Raw genomic sequence first — 15,807 nt, 5'->3', positions numbered from 1 at the left:
CTGAACTCCTAAAATGAAAAAAAGGTACAAACCAAGATCAGGTTTGCACCACTAAATGCAGTATTTGTATATATTTTGGTAAAATCATTAGTAATTTCCCTGTAATTAAATAAAGGGAAGGATTATATTAAAATTACACTATTCCCTAATTATTTTGCTTGACATGTGTTTGTTTAGTTTGTTCACTTTATGATCTGCTTAATTTGGGGTGTTCAGCATGCAGAACATTCTCAAACTAATAGTTTAAGCACAAAATATATTTGTTAATATGAACTGACAGAAACAGAATAGACATATGAATTTGTAAAACATTTTCCCATTTGAATTAAAAAGCTAACTACAATAAAACATTCCTCCCATAGCAATCCAAAACAAGTTTGACTGTAAAATTCAGTTTATAGTACTACCAACATAGATTTGTGTTTTAACTTCTTTTGTTTAACTTGTTTTAAAGCAGCAATCAGTGCTTAGCTGCTATTATCAAAGAACAAAAAAAAATCCAATCCATTTCAGTACATTTACACAACTGGGACTGACAAAGCCTTTCCGCGGACCAGAAGTACAATGGGAGCTTTACTAGAAATAAAAGTCCAAGAAATGTGTTACAACTGAGGACAGGTAACATGACAATGTAACAAAATATCAGTGTCTGCTTGAACAAGGCACTGACCCCATAATAAAAAGCATGACAAAGTCCATCTTAAGTAGACACAAAAACCATAAACTCTATAGTATATGGACATACATTTCAGAAGGAACATACAAGAAAAGATGTTTAATTATGGCATGAAAATGGCAACGCAGCTTCTAAATTACAACATATGCTGATGGAAAATGTTATTTATTTGGAGAGTTAGAAAGAACATAAGTGATTTAATGTATTTCATTAAAAATAGCTTGAGTGTTTAAAAGGATTAACACTTAGAAGTAACAGACTAAACCAAACAGGATACTCTGTATACAGTAAGGTCCATAAATATTTGGACAGAGACAACTTTTTTTTTCTAATTTTGGTTCTGTACATTACCACAATTAATTTTAAATGAAACAACTCAGATGCAGTTGAAATGCAGACTTTCAGCTTTAATTCAGTGGGTTGAACAAAAAGATTGCATAAAAATGTGAGGAACAAAAGCCTTTTTTTTTTTTACACAATCACTTCATTTCAGGGGTTCAAAAGTAATTGGACAATTAACTCAAAGGCTATTTCATGGGCTGGTGTGGGCAATGCCTTTGTTATGTCATTATGAATTAAACAAATAAAAGGCCTGGAGTTGATTTGAGGTGCTTGTATTTGGAAGATATTTTCAGACAACTTGCGGTCAAATTAGCTCTCCATGCAGGTGAAACAAGCCATCCTTAACCTGTGGCAAAATCTACAGTTTGGTACATTATGAGAAAGAAAAAAAGGACTGGTGAAATCAGCGACGACAAAAGACCTGGACGTCCTCGGAAGACAACAGTGGTGGATGATCTCAGAATCATTTCCATGGTGAAGAGAAACCCCTTCACAACAGCCAACCAAGTGAACAACCACTTTCCAGGAAGTAGGCATATTGGTATCCAAGTCTACCATAAAGAGAAGACTGCATGAAAGTAAATACAGAGGGTGCACTGCAAGGTGCAAGCCATTCTTAAGCCCCAAGAATGGAAAGGCTAAATTGGACTTTGCTCAAAAACATCTAAAAAAGCTAGCACAGTTCTGGAAAAACATTCTTTAGACAGATGAAACGAAGATCAACCTTTACCAGAATGATGGCAAAAAAAAACATGAAGAAGGCATGGAACAGCTCATGATCCAAAGCATGCCACATCACCTGTAAAACATTGCAGAGGCAGTGTGATGGCTTGGGCATGCATGGCTGCCAGTGGCACTGGGACACTAGTATTTATTGATGATGTGACACAAGACAGAAGCAGCCAAATGAATTCTGAGGTGTTCAGAGACATACTGTCTGCTCAAATCCAGCTAAATGCAGTCAAATTGATTGGGAGGTATTACATATTACAGATGGACAATGACTCAAAACATACAGCCAAAGCAACCCAGGAGTTTATTAACCCCCCTAGCGTTCTAATTCTGTCATTTTTTGATGCAAAAAGTGATCCTATTTTTTTTTAAACCGGAGTACCCGGAGGAAACCCACGCAGACACGGGGAGAACCTGCAAACTCCATGCAGATAATGTCCTGGCTGGGGATCGAACCTGGGACCTAGCGCTGCAAAGGCTGGAGTGCTAACCCCTGAGCCACCGTGCTGCCCATAAATATTTATGGACCTAACTGTGTATCAGTGGAAGAAAAGGATTACGGAACTGAATTGTGAAAATTAAACCATAGAAGGACACATTAGAATTATAGAGCATAGTATGAACCCTGCTGGATTTTCATGTATTACTCTAAACATAGTGTAGGTTAAACTGTGTAAGCTACAAATTTATAACATTGAAGGGTGGTCTACGGCTTCTGGGACCGGTTATCAAAACAAAAATTGAAAAGGTGAGATGTGTGGCATGATAAGGGCACTAAGATACAAATAGAATTATGTCAGCAGTTTTCTTTTTTAATTTACAAAATCGTATTCTCAACACATAATGCAAGAACAAGGGCATTGAAGTGAGCCTAAAGCTAAAGCCTTAAAATTGGTGGTATTAATAAAGTTCAGTAGTGCTTAACTAAAATCTTAGGGTTCCAAACAAAGACAACTACTGCTCTGGAGGCTCTCATTACAAAACCAACAGTTGTTCAGTAAATTCAACCAGAGTGGATTTAGGAATCCGATCATAACTTACATCCCTGCAGTTATGCACTGATGTTTTTAACAAACATTATTGTATGTCCATAGCTGCTTTTTCTTTAAATGATAAGACAGAGGGCCTGATTTATCAATAAAATGCGCGTACACTCGACACGCATACTTACCCGCCGATCGGCAAGTTCTATTACCGCGAGTCGGGCCCGAGTTCTAGTAAACTTCCCTACCGGTTTCCTACAAAAATGAGCAAAGATCTCGAACACGCCAATTAAGGGATTAATTTTCAGCTGCGCAATTCAGAAGGAGATTTTAATGGTGAGGTGATAGCAATTGATTAGCGCACACCTGCGCCCTGTTCTGAGCGCAGCTCCAGTCCATTTTACAGGTCAGTTTGAATCTTTAATGCTTGATGATTTTTGTGTAACTGCTACTTTTTTATGTTACATTCTACTCGTTCACAAACTTGCTTCATTTATAGTCACATTTGTTGCACTTGTTGTTTTGATACTTTTTCTTTTGGTTGCAACACTGCAAACTAATTTCTATCAAGCTGGATATATACTAAGTAACACATTCTAATATGTCTTCACACAATAGTATGACTGTGTATGACTGTAAAAAAAATATGTGAACAAACATTTGTGACCTGGTTTGGCTTGGAGAAATCAAATTTTTTAGTAAAGGATTATAGGCAAACATGTTATAATGCATGTATTAAGGAACATTTAGTGATTTCACTTGTGTGTGTATGTCAAAATACATTTAAATGTATACAAATACATATGCATTTTCATTTTAACTGTACTGGTTTGTGTGTGTGTGTGTGTGGGGGGGGGGGGTTAAATAAGTAAGTTTGATTGGATGGTATGCATTGATGTGATTTTTTGTAATCCTCAGGATTGTTAGTTTCATATGTTGCTGCAATGTTTTTGTGCTTGGTTTGTAATGCCAGTTTCTGTTGTTTAGCAAGTCTTCAGCAATGTTTTGTCATTTTTTCCACAAGTATTGAGTAAATGTCTGCATGATTTCCGCTTCAAAACTGCTACTTGACCCCCCTCGTTGCCTTTGTCCTATTTTTACATATTTTCACTCATGTTAATTTGCTGCCACACAACTCATCTGTTCATTTTTAGTACTGTTATAGGTTTGTTGTCATTTTGCTGTGCTGCCTCATCTTAGCACTATTGTATACAAGCACACCTTATGGTAATGGAAGGAGGTCCAGGTTGCAAAACACAACATCAAACCACAATGATTGCCAAGCTCACAATAAGGTCAAATATTTCATGCTTTTCCATTCCTTCGGGGTGTTTCTGCAGGTTTGAATGACATTTTAGACCTTTGCCCACTATATTCATTGACTTACTCACCTCAGCTTGGTAGTGGAAGCACATAAGGTGGATTCCTTTGTTAACCAGAAGCAATATCATCCATGAATGTTGCTTGTAGCCAAGCCCATGTCATCAGAAATCATAGGAACAAATAGGCAATCTTTTCAATTTGAAGCATGTGAAGCAATATGGTCCAAAAAGCCCTCCTTGCCTATTTCTTCCTATAATTGCTCTTTTCTATGTATATGTACATACATCTAAATGCATACATATATGTTTTGCTTCATGTGCACTATTCTCTATACATGCATGCATGAGTTCACATGAAGCAAAACAAGCAATATACACAAAAAAATAAAAACTTACCTGAATGAGGACAGTGCAAAAGTGCGGCATTTTTCAACTGATAATACACAGTTCACGCACATATGGCGGGTCCGCCTTGGTGCACAATTATGCGCTACATACACAACTAAGTTTTAACAAGACAATTGTGCTGTTTTTAGCCTTTCAAATAATTCAGAGAAATGAACAGCCTAAAAACAATCACAATTGACTTTTTAAACTGTATGTCCTGGGAAATTGGAAATGAAATCGCATAAAAACAAACCCCCAAAAAACAAACGACAACAGTTTACATACAACTGTATTCAAAAGAAACATTTGCTAAAAGGTCACATTAAAATATAAAAAAAAATAACCAAAAAAAACACACCACTAAATTTTCATGACAAAAAAATTAAAAAGAACAAACAAAACACACGTAAACCCACACTTCTATATAAAGCCAAAATAGTAAAAAAATTGCCCAACAAATATTTCATTCAAAAAATACTTACTTACTAAACCATAATGCAATTTGACCTATCGATTTATCAACCAAAATGATTTTGCCACCGCTGGAGACGCGCATCCCCGGCAGTTTGACACTGGCGAGCTTGCATTAAAAGTCACTGTTCCCCTAAAAGCTCATTCTTTCCAATGGCACACATCTTTCACCTAGTCCTAAAAAAAACGTGTGTGGTGTTCAAATGTTTAAAACATCAATATAAGCTAAGAAATCAGCATATTTTAAAATGACTTATTATTTTCGGTTAGGCAAAAGTTAACTGAGTTCAGCTCCTCTACATAGACACCTGTCTAAATGCTTACGATGCCTGATCGTAAGCGCAGGCTTGTTTGCTTCTATAGATATTTGTGTGTATATATATTGTGGGAATTAGCTTGACAAATGATAGGCAACTAGCAGGACTGGATGCCATATCAGGGTTTTATTGAAAAAACAACAACAAAATTGTCCCAAGAGGAAGGCTTAACGTCAGCCGGTTAACAATCAAACACACAAGCAATTATCTTCAGCTGTCCTGTGTCTATAACAGTCCATTTTCAAATAGGCAGAAAAACTAGAGTCACCTTGTCTGTAGAATCTTGATTCTCTCTCTCTCTTTCTCAGGAACACTGTGGAGCTGAATGCTCTCAAGCCCTCTCCATTAGGGTCTTTTCCTCTTCCTCACACAGACCACCTTGTCTGTATCTCCAAGAAGAGCTCCCTCACACAGAGCACCTGTCTGTGTCTCCAGCACAGCTCTCAAACAGAGCACCTGTCTGTGTCTCCAGCACAGCCACTGCCTGAACTCCTGGCTCTATGTTATCTCTCCACCCTCAGTGCTTCCTCATCAATTATCTCCCAGGTGAGAGTCTTTCACCTGCTACTTCCCACAGGATAGGAATGCTGTGCAAATATCTCTACTCTCTAGTACCTTTCCTCCTGGTTGCCTACAGTATATATATATATATATATATATATATATATATATATATATATATATATTTGTAATTAACTACAATATACTACAATGACTATATACATACAGAAAATACTTTAACAATAAATCCTCCTCAACTTTATTTGATTTTTATATTTAATTGAATATCTGTTTACTGGTGTACAAATCTAAAGGATCGTGTCAATAAATGAATATGGAATGTCCAACTAAAAAAAAAAAAAAAAACAAACAATTTTGACAGACTGCGCAAGCCTAAATTTAAACATATATAAGGGTGTTGTCTAACTTGCTTCTTCCCTTTGTTTTTTTTTTTCTTGGAGGGGCTGTTTTGTGTGTTATCCTAATTAATCTATGTTGCTGCATTTGATACTTTGCTTACCCTTTAGCACAACAGCTGCTTTTGTTTTTGAAACTTTGAATGTTTCAATGTCCATTTTGCAATTCTGAAGTCAATAATAATGCTATTGTATTGTGTTTGTGGCCATATTGCATCTAGGAGGCCAAAAGCGAAAAGGCTCATTTATGCCCCCCCCCCCCCCCGGCCACTTACCTAGCAAAGAGAATTAGTGTGTTACCCCTAAATTTATACCTACATTTCAAGGAACCCCAATTTATTTGGAATAATGAGGTGCATAAACCAGAAGATGAAGGTTCAATGGGGAACACTTGCTACTTGCTATGTAAGTGGGCCCGGGGGTCCACTTTTTCAATTAAGGACTCCTAGGCACACTTGCTTTGAAAAATGCATTCTCAATGTAGGATTTTCAATAGCGTTTTCAATTGGGATCCCCATATCGTTAAATGCTTGAAATCTGGTGGGCTGAGATTTTGGAGATATTTTGGGACTATTATCTATGAGGGTTGTACACAGAGTTGTAAGGCTGCAGAATATGACATGCAGCATTCCCACACACAGCTATCACACTGTGCCGATGATGTCATTACACATGCCCACAGAGTGTATATATTTCCCCAAGTATTTTTTTAGATAGAAGCCACAGCACAGCTAAAGAATGGGGGAGGGACAGCCTGTGTCCTTATTTTTTTCTAGCTGTGCAGTTCTAACTGCCCAGCTTTTATCAGCAGCTGGAATCCTCTGCATGGATGACCGCTGAGAATGGAGCAGCCTCTCTATTGTGCTTTCAATTGATTAGAGCTGCGGATGAGAGACGAGAAGAGGAGGCATGGCAGCCGTGCGCTCCACCCACCTAAAGTTGGCTCTTGACAACTATGTACATACACATATTTACACGTGTGTGTGTGTATATATATATATAATTACAAAACAACTTCATGATTCTACCCCACTAAGCTCAATCCTAGGTAGATCATTTGAAGAGCACTAATTAGCCTTCTAGCTATCACATCATCCTAAAAATTATCTTTGTCCGGAGGACAGTGGAAGCCTTCTGGGAGAATGTCTTCTGGATAGATGAAACCGCAATACAGATTTTTTGGAAGGCACATAATTCAGCCATCTCACATAGCTAGTGTGTTTTGTATTTCTCCCCTTTTTTGTTGTTTTGCCTGTGGCAACCAAATAAATACATGTGCTGCATTTTCGGACATAATGCAACTGTGCTTATATTTTTCACCTAGATTGTATGTATGTCTAGCACTTATGCTTCACTCAACCAAAAATGCTATTATTTAGCTTTGTGTGGTGGAATTCTGAAGAATCTTAGTAATAGTATACACATACAAATCTGTACACATTAGTAACAGTTCACAATTGCAAACAAACGATGTCAATTTGCACCAGAAAATCAATCAATAGGTCAATCAGTCATCTAAATTTTAGGGTGTTTAAGACGTGTTTGTTTGTATCTTTTTTGTTAGACAATGCTCATGCGGCGGTATGATCAGCAGTGGTCCATTTATGCCAAGCGCCGGATTGTGGAGAGGCTGGCATACAGGCTATGGACCCCTGCAGGTAGGCTGCCAACAGTGAGCCAAATCCAGCATGTTTAGAGTGACCTGAAGCAGAGGAGACCGGATTTCCCCCTGCAAAGTGGGGGACCACATCCTGTCTAGTAAGTATTGCAATTTGTCTTCTCCTCTTGTTAAGGTGTGCGGTATTTTAGAATGTTATTGGGTTGTGGAAAGTAGTATTGACTGCCCTTAGAACTGTTTATCACTTCCTAGATTTTATTACCCTTTTTCATTTTGGATGTTTGTGTGTTTTTTTTGTTTTTGTATTACAGCCAACTCTCCATCACGCCGGCTGCTGATTGTGGAGCACCCATCCAGGCGGTTGGCTTTCCCACAGGACAAAAAGGAGGGGTCATCCGCTGTGGAGGGGTCATCTGCCTCAGAGGAGGAGCCCGTTTCAAAGGAGGAGCCCACTGCGGAGGGGCTCACCTTGGAGGAGGAGCCCCCCACAGAGGAGGAGCACCCCACGGAGAAGGAGCACCCCATGGAGAAGGAGCACCCCGCGGAGAAGGAGCCTGCATCTGAAGACGAGGGAGAGGAGGCGGCGGAGGCTGAGGACACTGCCTGTAAGCTAACCTTCGAATCATCTTTTGCTCAAAATGTTTTTCGAAAACACATTCACACAATACTTTCACCAATTTTACTTACAAATCCAAAGATCCACCATGATTTCATGTAGCTTCCAGTCAATAATCCTGCATCAAATGAAGGTCCTTTCTAGGTTCTTGACTAGTCATGAGTTGTTCAGTTGTACCTAACTGGAAAATGATTAAGCCCAATTTTTGGACATAGGCCAAAAGTATCAGTTAGAAAGCATTAAGCTGATATCCTTGACTAAACTTACAAACATCTACTTTAGTCCGGCCCACTCACTTTTACTTATGGTGTTTTTTTTTTTTCCATTTACAGGTATTGGAGCGGCCTTGCCACCACCTACTTCAGAGGACACAAGTTCCTCATCTGAATGTTAGTATTTCTATATTTTCTATATTTTGAAAATTCCTTTAGGACCATGAATATAAACTAGGATATAGTTTGTTAGGCCTAGCGTCAATAAGTATCATTATGAGTGTATGGCTAGCCACTAGCCAAGGGACTAGTTTCTCCCTTGTGAAAACCCACAACCTTCATTGAGAACAAACTGCATCACTTTAGTTCCATTGTCATAACTAGCTTGGCCCCAGGAATCAGCTTTCTTTCTTTTTTTACTCGGTCTAAACAGAAAAACAGTCATAACTGATGAGTTATAACTTGCTTTCTTCAGCGATGTGCAATTTAGGAATTAGCTACATATGATACTATTACATTCGCTCAGTACTCGCCTCTCTAATTTTTTTGGTCTCCTTCCACATAAACAGCCAATTCAAGATCAATGGAGGCAGCCAGCCCTGAGGAGGTTCCATCCCCACCCCGGCGACATCGCAGACATCCTCCTGGTAAGTTTCTAGTTTGATTCTTTGGTTTTTACAAGAACAGTACTTTTCCTAAATGTTTTTCACAAACCCTTCTGGTTAATATATTCTTTGTTTTTTCTTTACACACCAGGAAGTAGAGGGGATAGCCTGTATTGGCTTCACAGGAGGATGTCTGCCATGGAGCGTCAGCTGAGGATGGCCCCTCCACGGGGTATTCCCAGGTGCTACAGGTTTTAAACCCCCCAAAAAAAAATTGTTCAAAAACTGTTCAAAAAGATGTACATATGTTTTTAAAATGTTTTTATATTTTAAAGTTTGTATATTAATATTTATATATTAATTTTGTTCTAAAAAATTCGGTAGGAGGCAGAATTAAAAAAAAATCTAAGCAAGATTTTGTTGTCTTTTTCTTTTTGTTAATTGATTTCAAACAAAAACAAAACACAAAGTCACACATTTAAAAACATCCCCGTCGGGTTTCTTTCACATCCTTGGTTCTCCTTTACAAAACAAAAATATCCAAAAAAATTTAAAAATTTAAAAAAAAAAGTTTTTACACAATAGTTGTTTGAACAGTAAAATATCTCACATGCTCTTATCCTACACCAACCTGTTTTGAAGCTTGGAAGAGTTGACACAATTCCTACATTCCTTTCTGGTCATCTCTTCCAGGCTACCATGTAACCTTTAAAGTAACATACTTGGGTATGAAAGATATGTCCTCTTATTACTAAATTAACTAAATGTGATTGTACATCATTCAACAATACATTTTGCATACAATACACAGCTGAACCCCTTAGTACAGGAGTGCCCACTTTTTTTGGCTTGCAAGCTACTATCAAAATGATCTACCAACAATAAAAATGTAAAAAAAAAAAACATATATTTATTTACATATATACTGAGTATACTTTACATTAAAAATATATATGGTTTACCTTGCATAACAGCATGTACATGTATTTTTTTTTACTTTTTTCCACTTGAAAATGATCCTTTTGCAGCTTAAAGTTCACTTTAAATATTAAAAACAAATGAACATGTGCAAACTCCTGGCTCAAATAGTTTTTTGTAATATTAACCCAATCACTCCACTAGATGTGTAACACGGGGCTTTAAAGAAACAAACCTGGAGACTCCCACATTTAATTCAACAAGACTACACCTGCCACATCCTGAAATGAACAAATAATAGAAAAAGAAAAGTTGAGGGACGTTGAAGGCTCTATATATTATATATATATATATATATATATATATATATATAACACACACACACACACACACACACACATTATATTATGTGTTGTAAAATTCAACAACACCAGTAACTTTGCAAATTCTTTAATATAAAAATTAAAAACATATAATAGCACACCAAAACATGCACAACACATATACATGAATTAGACTCATGATATATATGGAGGATTGTACATGCATATGTAATTTTCAGGTTTTGGGGTTAGCTTTGTTTTTAAATTGCGCAAAACTGTACACGTATGAATGCGTGCTAAATATGCGCCTAGGTGTTCGCGTCGATTTATGATTATGGGGGAGATTATACTGGTGGCTAGTGCTGTTGTGGTAGCAACTGCAACAATGTTGGTTTCGATTCTGCCTGTCCAATAACAAGAATGAAGATTACATTAAGTCACATGAACTCATACTAGACAATCAAACTTCCTTGATTAACCCCCCCCCCATAAACCAGTCCAGTTTAAATAGTAAAAATTAAAATGCATATGTATTTATAAACATTAAAATTTATTTAGACATACACACACAAGTAAAATCACTAAATGCTGTTTGATACATGTATTCTAACATATTTGCCAACAATCCTTTATTAAAATATTGGATTTATCTAAAGCAAAACTAGAATAAAATTTAAAGCAAATCAAAAATGGTTGATTGCATCTTTTTTATACATTCATACTACTGTGTGATGACATATTAAAAAGTGCTAATTAGTATATATACAGCAAGATATAAATTAGTAAGCAGTGTTGCATCTAAACTAAAAAGTATCAGAACAACAACTGCAACAAATCTAACTATAAATGAAGGAGTATAATGTAACATAAAATTGTAGAAGTTACCCAACAAAATCAAGCACTAAAGACTTTAATTAATTTAAATAATCAATTGAATATTTAAATGCACTGCTCTTGTTCAGGGTACTGCTTAGGTACAATTAACAATTACCAAATGTATATGTTTCCGGTAAATCGTAATTTTTTATTTCAGGTGCACTCCAACATCTGTTTTTAGCCGCTATACTGATGATTATTATTAAAATTTCATTTGTGTACACACAATTACATCTCAATGCCTGCAAGGGAAAAGTATGCATATGTGTATATGCCTTAAAAATGAATGCACCAAGATCAAGTTACAACATTTAGATAGCTGGAAGATGATCTCCAAGAGGTGTCCTAATGAAATTAACAACCTCAGTCTAGCTGCTCCCTCTAGGATAAAAGTGACTAAGTGACGAAAAGGGATTACAATTGAATGGCAAGAATTGGAACTAGAAGAGGATTACAGGAGGGGTCTTCTATCTCATATAAATATGAGTTTAGTGCCTAGCCTGGTATTTAAGTATTTCAGTATTTTTAGGGAAGGGGTAAGGGAAAAGACAGGCTTTTATAGGCAGATGTGAAGTGCAAAAGTTTTAATAGTGTTCTAAGTAGTCCTATTTCTTTTTTTTTTTCTATTATTAATATTTTTATTGTTTTAATTATTTTCATATACAACCAACAAATATTATACTCCATAAAACAAAACTCACAGTGTAGTAAACATATAGTGAGAATATCATAAGAATAGTGTTCAAATTTACAATTCATTTCGTGTACAGTGTTACCCACTCTTTTAAATGGTGAAGCCAAGGAAGAAATCTTCCATATCATCCTATTAATACATTTTCTTATTAGACAGGTCGCTATTAATTCCACGTTCCTGTATATACTAGTGCACAAAATGTTACAATCAAAAATATTATAAGTGAAAAAGTGATGATAAAATATACCAAACATATATTCAAACACATGAGGAAATGTCAATATATTTGTATCTATATATCTCAAATCTATTCTCTAACTCATTAAACATAAAAGATCCAAAATACTCAGGCCTCTCAAATAATCTCTTCTTGATTTAGAATGTCAAAATATTGCACATTGTCTTTAAACCTTATCCAGGGGGCCCAGAAGGCAGTGAGTATTGGGGATGTACCTCAATATTCATGGTAGCCTTCCTCTAGTTTACATATTTCTTCCACACCACGTAACCAACTCTTTAATCAAGGTTCCTTTGGGTCCTTCCAACACTTCAGGAGTCTTAGCTACATTAAGAAGGAAGGACATCAAAGAACGTTCATTACTACTCCACTGCATTTGAAAACAATTAAAGAGTACATTCCAGGGTGTAGCCTCCACATTACACCCTGTTATTATCTCAATCAAATAGAGCACTTTCCCCCAGTAACGCTCTACAATTGTGGACAGGACCACCACACATGTGAAAATGTACCTCTCATCCCACATCCTCTCCAACATAATAGAGATTCTTGCGGGGACATCTGATGTAGAACTACAGGTACATAATACCATCTAGATAACTTGAAATTCCCATCCTGTACCCTTGCACATACTGACGTTTTATAGGTCGTGCTCAGGATCCTCTTCTGAGCATCCAAGAGTACACTAATAAATTCATTCTCCCATTTCCCTAAATAATCAGGAAATTCTGGGCTGGCATAGCCGATTAAAAATTTGTATAATTTTGATAGAGTTTGAGGCGGTCTGTTGTCTCCCCTAAACATAGCTTCCAATGGAGTGGGAGCTCTCTCAGAACGTAGAGGGTGTGGTAGTGACCTCACAAAGTGGCAGAGTTGTATATACTGCCACTGGTGTATCTGTCTATATTTATCTAAAGAAACTAGCAAACTGAATCATCCGAAACCACCTGATGCAACAACAACTCCCTATCCACTGTCTGTCCCAAAAAACTTTTTTGAAGTCCTGGTATAAAATATTGATGTCCAGTAATTGTAAGTAAAGATGATTTATATAACCACCTGTGTTGTCTATGTAAAGCATCCCAGCATCTCAGTGTGGATGGAGTAAGGAGCAATGTATCCTTTCCTAAAGCTCTGTATTGTTTGGAACCCAAATAACCTTAATTAGATTAGCTGAACAAAGCTCCATCTCAAGCGTCACCCACCCCTTAGATAGTGAATCATACTTCTAATTAAGGACTCTATTTAAAGGTGAGGCATGATAGTATTGTTTAAAAATTGGAAGTCCAGGACCTCCTTCAATTTTAGGGTGCAAAAGTGTTTTTAAAGAGATCCGGGGTCTATATGGATATACCATATAAATGCTGATACTAATCTATTTAAACATTTACAAAATGCTGGGGGTAACTGAATAGGTAACATTTGAAAGTAGAATAGTACCCTAGGTAAAATATTCATTTTTACAACGTTACCTCTCTCTATCCAAGATAACCATAGTTGTTTCCATCGTTGGATATTTACTTTAACTTAATTTAACAAAGGCAGGTAGTTCATCTCGCCAGCGAAGATGTAATCTCAATGCCCAAATATGTTAATGATTTCTGACGCCAAGTAAATGCGAAATTATTTTTCATTTTTTGTTCTTTTTAACTTAATATATTCACATTAAGAATCTCTGATTTGGTTAAATTATTTTTAAAGTTAGTCAAATAACCAAATTCAGAGAAATCTGACAGTAAATTAGGAAGATATGTCAGGTTTCTGAATAACAAACAGAATATCGTCAGCATATTCAGCTAATTTGTGCTCCGTTTTACCTATCTTAACACCCTGTATATTATTATTCTGACAAATTGTATTCAAGAAAGGTTCCAAGGATGTAACGTAAAGTATTGGCGACAATAGGCAACCTTGTCTGGTCCCATTATAAAATTTAAAGGGTATCGACAATATGCCATTTACACAGACACTTGCAGTAGGGCAAGTGTACAAAGCCATTATCCACTTATACATCTTAGGTCCAAGGCCCATATGTTTCAAAGTCAAAAATAGGGACAGCCAGTCCACCCGTTCAAATGCTTTCTCTGCATCTGTGGAGAGAAAAAGCGTGGGCTGGCTGCATCTCCGCACATAATGCAAAATAGATAAAACCCTTGTAAAATTATCTCTTTTGCTTCTCTCTCTGGGACAAATCCTGCCTGATCTTTATAAACCAATAGGGGAATAAGAGCCTGGATTCTCATGGGTAATACCTTTGTGAATAATCTCACATCTACATTGAGTAAGGAAGGGGGCGGTAACTAGCACAGACTGTGATATGTGCCCTCAACGTGTCCTCACACATAACCCCCTTCCTGGATAGTTCATTAATATATCTACATAGATGGGGGAGAAGTATATCTTTGTATTGTTTATAATATTTCAACGAGAAGCTATCAGGTCCGGGCATCTTACCAGTCAGAGTTAAACTAATGGCTGCTATCAATTCACTCTCATTAATGTCACTTTTTAAATCATGCAATTTTTTGGATGTTATTTTAGGTAAATTCGCTTTTTTAAGATACATTACTATCTTTTCTTTCCTAGTAGCCTCTGTTTCAGGGGACTCATAGCATATCTAGCTTTTACATCTAATATTTGCTTTAATTGTGTTCACAATTGTGTCAACTGCATGGCCCGTGACTTCCATTGCGATTGTTTATGCACAGCTTCCAACTTTGCAATCTGATCTAACAATGCCTTTATTCTATGATTACTTTCCTTTTGCTAACATGCCCCATGTGCAATTAATTTACCCCTAATAGTAGCCTTATGTGCTTCCCATATGTAAGCTGGGGCAATATGATCTGTAACATTCTTTCTAAAAACATGATTCAATTTATTAGAAATATCTGTATCAATATCATTTTCTCTCAATAAGGCTTCATTAAGGCGACATCTATAGGTTGGAATTGCTGGGGGCCCCAAACACATCAAGATTTTTACTGCTGCAAGGTCAGAGATTGTACGTGGACAAATTTCTGCATTAACACATTTTTCCAAGTAGAAGTGCTCTATAAAAAAATCATATCAATATGTGAATATGTATCATGTACCGGGGAATAAAAGGTATAATCTTTTACAGTCGGATGATTTATCCTCCAAACATCCTTCAGTTGCATATCAAATAATAATTTTTTTTAATCTGCAAATTTGTTTAAATGGAAGGATCGATTTTCCTGATGAGACATTAAAGAGGGGTTCCAACACCATATTAAAATCACCTGCTAATATCAATAGCCCTTCCTGGAACCTTCTCAAGCTACGCAAAGTCATCAACAAAAATTGTATTTGATGTTTATTAGGACAGTAAATATTAGCTAGTGTACAAGCCTGCTCAAAAAACTTTCCCTTTAAAAACAAAAATCTACCATTGGGGTCAGTTAATGAGTCAACTGGATTAAATTGAGTACCCCTATGGAAACCTATAACAACTCCCCTTGATCTATTAGATAAAGAAAAACCATAAAACCATTGAGGAGAGTTTCTTGAAAATAACCCGACCTTTTGAAAAATAGGCA

The 15,807-nt window shown here is 36.6% G+C and overlaps 1 protein-coding gene across 3 annotated transcripts in view; it reads right to left on the bottom strand.

The window, feature by feature from the left end:
• ERCC6L2 (ERCC excision repair 6 like 2) overlaps positions 1-15,807 on the bottom strand; it is a 113,833-nt gene that overhangs the window by 79,878 nt on the left and 18,148 nt on the right. The window lies entirely within an intron of this gene.

The sequence above is a fragment of the Pyxicephalus adspersus genome, chromosome 6 (assembly GCF_032062135.1).
Source record: "Pyxicephalus adspersus chromosome 6, UCB_Pads_2.0, whole genome shotgun sequence".
NCBI lineage: Eukaryota > Metazoa > Chordata > Amphibia > Anura > Pyxicephalidae > Pyxicephalus > Pyxicephalus adspersus.
Note: the sequence above shows the minus strand (reverse complement) of the source record. Positions and strands in the feature narration are given on the sequence as shown.